This window comes from Enhydra lutris, unplaced genomic scaffold (assembly GCF_002288905.1).
Source record: "Enhydra lutris kenyoni isolate GAN:26980312 unplaced genomic scaffold, ASM228890v2 scaffoldscaffold56, whole genome shotgun sequence".
NCBI lineage: Eukaryota > Metazoa > Chordata > Mammalia > Carnivora > Mustelidae > Enhydra > Enhydra lutris.
In genome coordinates, this window is record NW_019154140.1 from 13,210,165 (window position 1) to 13,218,268 (window position 8,104).

At 34.5% G+C, this 8,104-nt stretch overlaps 1 pseudogene; it reads left to right on the plus strand.

The window, feature by feature from the left end:
* Positions 1–710: 710 nt before the first annotated feature.
* LOC111157925 lies at positions 711–1,611 on the plus strand (annotated as a pseudogene).
* Positions 1,612–8,104: the final 6,493 nt, after the last annotated feature.

Consider the following 8,104-nt stretch of genomic DNA (forward strand, 5'->3'; position numbering starts at 1 on the left):
AGTATCCACTGACTTTTGAACTGTAATATATTTTTTTATTTTTATGTAGATTCAATCATCAAAACTTCATGATCAAATACAACTGATATGAGAACACTGATGTGTTAGAAACCAAAGAAAAATAATATTAAGTGAAATGAGACAAAGAAACAATGGGGCTGCATCATGGAAAAATAAATAATGGTATATATCATGAAATTTCAATCATAGAGAAATATATAACTCATTGTTTCTATATTTCACATATATTTAAGAATTATTTTTGAATAAACATTGCGAATTGACATTGGTTTAATTTTTTAGGTGTTACAAGAACTTTTCAAAAAATTTTAAGCTATAGATGTAGAATATAAATGTAGAAAATACATTTAAAGTCAAGCTTATGTTCTATTTAGCACACTTTAACAGAACTCAGCTCATTTGGAAATGATCAGCTAAAATTTACATTATCTTTTAAGTTCAAATAGAGAAAAAGAAAAATTTAATAGTGTTGTTAACATAGCTGTTACTTAAAAGGAACAATAAGTTAGAGGCTGCCTAGATTGATCTATGTTATAATTTTAAGTATTATCTGTCTTATTAAATTGGATCAACCTTTTAACTCATTTACATTTTTACTATGTTTTTTTTTCTGTAGCTTTTTAAAAAAATCCTTATTTCCACTTCTGGAGTTGTTTTCCTATGTCTATTTCATAAGACTCAAATCTGAAATGAGGAATCAGTCAAGAGAGATGGAGTACATTCTCCTAGGATTGACCGATGACCCACAATTGCAAATTGTGATTTTCATATTTCTCTTTATAAACTATGTATTGAGTATGATGGGGAACTTAACCATCATTCTTCTTACGTTGCTAGATCCCCGCCTCAAGACTCCCATGTATTTTTCCTCCGAAATTTCTCATTCATGGAAGCTTCATTGACAACAGTCTGTATTCCCAGATACCTGATAAGCATCGTGACTAAAAACAAAATAATTACCTACGATGGTTGTGCATCTCAGTTATTCTTTTTCCTCTTACTAGAAATTACAGAATTTTACCTACTGGCTGCCATGTCTTTTGACCGGTATGTAGCAATCTGCAAACTTCTACATTACCCCATCATTGTGAACAACAAAGTGTGTTACCAACTTCTATTTAGTTCGTGGACAGTTGGCTTTCTGCTTTCATTTGCACCATTGGCTGTGGGACTAACGCTGGATTTCTGTGCTTCCAGAGTAATTGATCATTTCATGTGTGACATTTCCCCTGTACTGCAGCTTTCCTGCACTGACACTCATTTCTTGGAACTGCTTTCATTTGTCTTAGCTATTGTAACACTCATGGTCACTTTGCTTTTAGTGACTCTTTCTTACACATATATTATCAAGACCATTCTAAAAATCCCCTCTGCTCAGAAAAGAACAAAGGCTTTTCTACTTGTTCTTCTCATATGATTGTAGTCTCCCTTACTTATGGTAGCTGTATCTTTAATTACATAAAGCCAACAGCAAAGGAAAGGGTGACTTTATCCAAAGGTGTAACTGTTATTTACACCTCGGTTGCCCTTTTATTAAACCCTTTCATTTACACTCTCAGAAACCAGCAAGTGAAACAAGCTTTCAAGGACACACTCCAAAAGATTTTCTCTTTTTTCAAAAAATGAAGAGGAAATTTAATTTAAAAAAATCTTAGATAAAAAAGTAAATAAAATTTTTGACTTATATGTTTACTTATTCTGTCCTTCAATTAGTTCACCTCATAATATTTTTTCACCTCACAATATTTTAACCAAACTTTTCAGCGAAGTGCATCTTTTCCTTCCTACTTCTCTTTACTATCATAGTTCCTTTCAGAGATCAAGGTGAGTCATCTATTAGGTTATCAACACAAATATGAAATTTCTTTTATTTTCCAGAACATGGTACTGACCTCCTGAAAAAAAAACCCCAATTTTAAATTGATATATATCATAAGATTTTAATAAAATTTTACAGACATCAATATAACAACATGTACTACCACTGGGACTCTAGGAAGCACTTCAAATATAAGTCGATTATTTTCAACAAGGAAGGAAAAAGGCAGGCTTCAAGTTATAAAAAGCACATATGTTTTAAAATGGAGCAGGATTTCATCTGGTAGGTCTATTATAGACCTGAAAATTTGGAGTGAATAAGAATCACACACCTGTTTGGATTACTTCAAAACAAAGTCAAAGTTCTCATTCCTAAAATGTCTTTTCAATATACCTGTAGTACAGTGTAGAAACATGGACTCTAGGTAATTGTAATACAGGTGGTTTCCCTGACAGTTTCCTTTTTTAATATCAAAACCTATGTGAGCAGATTTTTATTTTATAGACATTGCTATGTTAAATGTATTGTGGATGGGTATTTGGGTATTGGAATCTGAGAGACAAGTTGGAGGACTAATGTTTTAAACTAAGTGAGTTATTTGAGAGTTGAAATGCAATAGTGTGAATGAATTTGAAGCTCCAGGTGATGGCTCCAGAGAAATTTGGTACACAAACTGAGAGGAATGGTTGAACATTTGGATATATGAGATATATGCGATAGATGGAAGAGATTTTTAAAAATGAGTTACATCGTCTTTCAACTTCCTTTCTGCCTACTCCGATGTGGACTCACTCATGTTTTTATGCTATTAAAGAAGGGAGTGTTACTGGTATGCCCTCAGATAAAAACAAAATATAAGCCTACAATGAAAACTGTGAAATATAATGAGTTGCATATTGATATAATATGCCATCAGAGAAATATGAGTGAAAAAAATCATTATGGTATTTAATGCAGTAACTTCTATCCATGTGACCCTAAGGAAAAAAAAAATAAGTTCAGGTTTATATTCTGATTTATATTACTACTTTAAGTCAGCACTGTTTAACCATCTTCTTTTCGATGGCAATTACAAGGAAGTAAGTTCATGTTTTTATATTCAAGGCCCTCAAAGCCTTCCATTAAGCTCTTTAAAAACTACTAGACCCTTATTAGATTTGGATTATGAGTATTTTTCTTATTCTTTGGGTTGTCATTTCACTTTTATGGTAGTGTCCTTTGGTCACAAAAGTTTTAATTCTGATGAAGTCAAGTTTTTCTATTTTTTATTTGGTTGCTTGTGTTTTCAGGGGCATATGTAAAAGAACCATTGCTTAATCCAAAGTTGCAAAGATGTATACCTACCATTTATTCTAAGAAATTTATAGTTTTTTTTTTTTTTAAAGATTTTATTTATTTGACAGAGAGAGAGAAATCACAAGTAGGCAGAGAGGCAGGCAGAGAGAGAGGGGAGGAAGCAGGCTTCCTGTGGAGCAAAGAGCCTGATGTGGGGCTCGATCCCAGGACCCTGAGATCATGACCTGAGCTGAAGGCAGAGGCTTTAACCCACTGAGCCACCCAGGCGCCCCAGAAATTTATAGTTTTATATCTTACATTTAGGTCTTTGGATTCTACTGGGTTAATGTTTGTATATGGTTTGAGGTAAAGATTCAAGTCACAATTTGCATGAAAATAGTTATCACAACATGATTTGTTGAAAAGGCTATTATTTCCCCATTAAACAACACCCTTGTTAAAAATCAATTGACCATTAATGCACAGGTCTATTACTTTGAGGTAAAACTCAGTTGCTGTACCAGTATCACATCGCCCTGATCACTGTACCTTTATATTAATTTTTGAAATTGGAAAGTATGACTTTTTCAATTTTGCTCCTCTTTTTCAATATTGTTTTGGCTATCAAGTTCCCTTGCAATTCCATATGAATTTTAGGATTAGATTGTTTATTGATGCAAAAAGGACAGTTGAAAATTTAATAAGGATTACATTGAATCGGATCACTTTGGGAACTGTTATCATCTTAATTAACAATGTCAAGTGTACTAACCAATAACATGGATGTCTTTATTTATTTAGGACTTTTTTTTTTTTTAAGATATTATTTATTTATTTGTCAGAGAGAGTGAGCACAGGCAGACAGAGTGGCAGGCAGAGGCAGAGGGAGAAGCAGGCTCCCTGCTGAGCAGGGAGCCCGATGTGGGACTCGATCCCAGGATGCCGGGATCATGACCCGAGTTGAAGGCAGCTGCTTAACCAACTGAGCCACCCAGGCATCCCAGGACTTTTTTTTTTTTTAAGTTGTGTTTTTTTGTTTTTTTTTTTTGGTACAAGTGTTTCACTTTCATGGTTAAATTTACATAAAATAACTCCTACAACTGAACAATAAAAAAGACCAACACTCAAGAAAATATAGACAAAGGGCTTGAAGAAGATATACAAACAGACAAAAAGCACTTGAAAAGATGCTCGAGAACAGTAGTCTTTAGGAAAATGTAATTCAAAACTACAATGACATACCACTTCACAGCTACTAGGACAATTAAGTATGTGTATGTGTTTGTGACTGTGTGGGTGTGAGTACATATATGTTGGTTATATATAACACAAAAAACAAGTGTTATTGTACATAATATCAAGTGATGATATACAGAATTAAGAACCCCATATGCTGCTGGTTGGAATGTAAAACATGCAGCCGCTTGGAAAATTTTGGCAGCTAATCAAGAAGGTAAACACAGAGTTACCATATAACCCAGAAATTCTAAGAATTGAAAACATATGTACATGCAAATATTTCAACACACATTTTCACAGAGGATCAGGCGTAAGAGCCAAAAAGCAGAATCAACACAAGTAACCTTTAAGTGTGAGTGGATAAACAAAATGTGGTACAGGTATATTTCACTTTATGGTGCTTTGCTTTGTTGTATTTTGCATATACTACTTCCTCTCACAAGTTGAACATTTGTGACAATCCTGCATTAAGCAATTCTAATAGTGCCATTTTTCCAACAGCATTTGTTCCTTTCAGTATCACATTTTGGTAATTCTCACAATATTTCAAGCTTTTTCATTATTATTATATTTATTATGGTGGAGAAAGTTTTAGTGGTATGGATAGAATACCAAACCAGCCACAGTATACCCTTAAACCAAAGCCTACCACAGAGGAAGGCCCCAATTTTCTTCAATTCTGTGAAGTCAGGAAGAGGTAAGGAAGCTACAGGGAAAAAGAAGTCTGAAGTGAGCAGAGATTGGCTCATGAGGTTTAAGGAAAGAAGCCATCTCCATAACATTAAAGTATGCAGTGAAGCAGCAAGGACTGATGTACCTGAAGTGAGTTATCCAGAAGACCTAGCTAAGATAATTAATAAAGGCGACAATACTAAACCACACACTTTCAATGCAGATGAAAAAGACTTATAGTTGATGAAGATGCCATCTAGGCTGTTTATAGATAGAAAAGAAGAGCTGATGAGTTGACTTCAAAGCATCAAAGTCTAGGCTGACTCTCTTGTTAAGGCTAAGGCAGCCAGTGACTCTAAATTGAAACCAATGCTCATTGATCATTCTGAAAGACCTATGCCTAAGAATTATGCTAACACTACTCTGCCTGTGCTCTCTAAATGGAATAGCAAAGTCTGGATGACAGCACCTTTGTTTACAACATGGTTTACTAAATATTTTAAGCCACTGTTGAGACCTACTCCTCAGTAAAAGATTCCTTTCAAAATATTGCTGCTCATTGACAATGCACCTGACCATTCAAGAGTTCTGATCGAGAGGTACAATACGGTTAATGTTGTTTTCATGACTGCTAACACAACAATCATTCTGAAGCCCATGGATCAAGGAGTAATTCTGACTTTCAAGTCTTATAGTTTTAGCAATACATTTCATAAGGCTAGAAATCCATGGATACTGATTTCTCTAATGGATCCGGGCAAAATAAATGGAAAATTTTCTGGAAAGGCTTTACCACTCTAGATGCCACTAAGAACATTCAAGATTCATAGCAAGGGGCCAAAAGAGTCAACATGAACAGGAGTTTAGAAGAAGTTGATTGCAACATGTAGTATCTTACAAATATCAGTTATTTTTCTGTGTAGAAAAAATTGAACCCCGGATTTTCGTCAAAATCGTTTCTATTATACCAATGAGAGTGAATCTTGGAAGAAATTCAAAGTATGATTTATTTATTTCTGTGTTTGGGGAATCTTCCCATATTTTAAACCACTTATACATTAAAAATTACTGATTCATTCTAGTTGTGTCAATGTAATGAAATTTATTAATGTATCTTATATAAAAGCATATGCAATCATTTTAATCCCATAAATTTGGACAACAATTGACAAAGCATATATAGAATATCTGTATCATGCTTAATAATTTCCCTGGCCTCTTCAGAGTCATTGCTTTTACTCTCCATGCCTGCTATTGGATTCAGATATACATAAATGTCTTTCGGCCACTTCAATTATTTTTACTTTTTCTGGAATTTCTTATAAAAGAAATTACAAATTGGGAAATTTAATTTCACAATTGGAGGACCACCCATTTTATTCTATGCATGCTTAAATTCTTTCCTTTTTGCTAATGCTATTTGGCAAATCTAAATTTACCATATTTGATTTAACAAATTCAGAATCTCTGGCATCCTTTTGTTATAGCCAGCCTTCCCTCCCCACCCACACATTGGTGTTCTTTTTCTCTGTGGAATCTCTCCACAAGACTCAATGATTTGTTTCAATTAGTGTCATAATCAAGTACACACTACATTCTGAAATGCCAGTCCCTAAAAGCATATATCCTCCCATAATGTCCTTCTGAAATAAGTGTCAAAGGAAAATTAATTGGGCGTGGGGGTTATTCCCCTATTCATTGTTGACTTTACTCCTCAATTACCATTCTCCATGGCAGTTGGAATTACAGAATTACACCAATTGTCTTTAGAGGACAAGATACATATAAGAAGTAAGAAGGATACATGAAAAGAAACACCATTCACCATTTTGTTGCTGTTTTTGACATCTCATCCCAACTTCTTAATTAACATCTTCTACTCTCTTTTTAAATGCAGCATGTTGCAAGACAACCTACTTTTCTCCTTTGTGCTAGTATCTACTTGATCTTTTGGGCTTTATACCCAAAGACTTCCTATAGAATAGTACACTGTCTTACCTCTCATCTTTGTTAATCTGTCATGAATCAGCATATTTGGCTTAAGGCTATACTGCCAGTTATATATAGAATCACAAAATGGTGTAACTATAAGAAATCATAAATTTGCAAATTCTTACAGCATGGGTCCTATATCAGTCAGGATTCAGGTGAAGGTAGGATTTCTGTAAGCACTTTGGAAAGAAAGGAGATAATGGATGAATTATAGCTTTTAAAAATAATGAAAGAGAGAGTTATGGAAGGAAAAGTTTGAACACCAAGGAGAATGTTGAGGAAACTAACACCAAACATCTAATGTTGAAGCCCTGTGAGAATGCTTCAAGAAACCTTAATGGGAAATCACAGTGAGTCTCAGTTATTTCTGAAAAAGCATCTACCTATATCTTAGCAATAAATTGGTAGTTTTCAAACACTTCCTGAAAATCCACTATGATCTAGCCTGCACGCACCAGCCTGGCTTCAAACCGTAGAGCAATAGCCTCCACTTCCCTTCCAACTTCCAAATTTTTGGCCAAGTCCTATCTCTGAAAAATTATAAATTAAGACCATACAGGGAAGGGAACCCTCAGAAATAGCATCCCAGTTTCTCTACAGCACTGAGAGAACAACTAAGAATGTATTATGTGATGTTGAGTTGGCAACAGATAGCTCAATGCAAGTGCTTTGAAAACAACCAAAGTCAAGTCCTTCTACTGCCAATTATTTCTTTTTTCACTGGCTCTGCCTGAAGTGCTATATCAGTATTGGGAGCAGCTTATTAGAGATGAGATGCACGGTCCCTAGGTGGCTCAGGGACCAAGAGTTTCAACTCAAGTCAAGATCTCATGCATTGTGGAATTGAGCCTTATGTCAGGATCAACACTCAGTGGAGAGCCTGCTTGAAGATTCTCTCCTTCTGTCCCTAACCCTACTCTGTCCCACTTTCTCTCCCTCTAAAAATAAATAAATAAATAAATAAATAAATAAATAAATAAATAAATGTCTTTAGGGGAAAAAAAAAAAGAGAAAGAGAGACTTTACATCTTCTTGTTCAAATTACCTCCACTATATAGGGCTCTATGTGAAGATCCTGACATTATA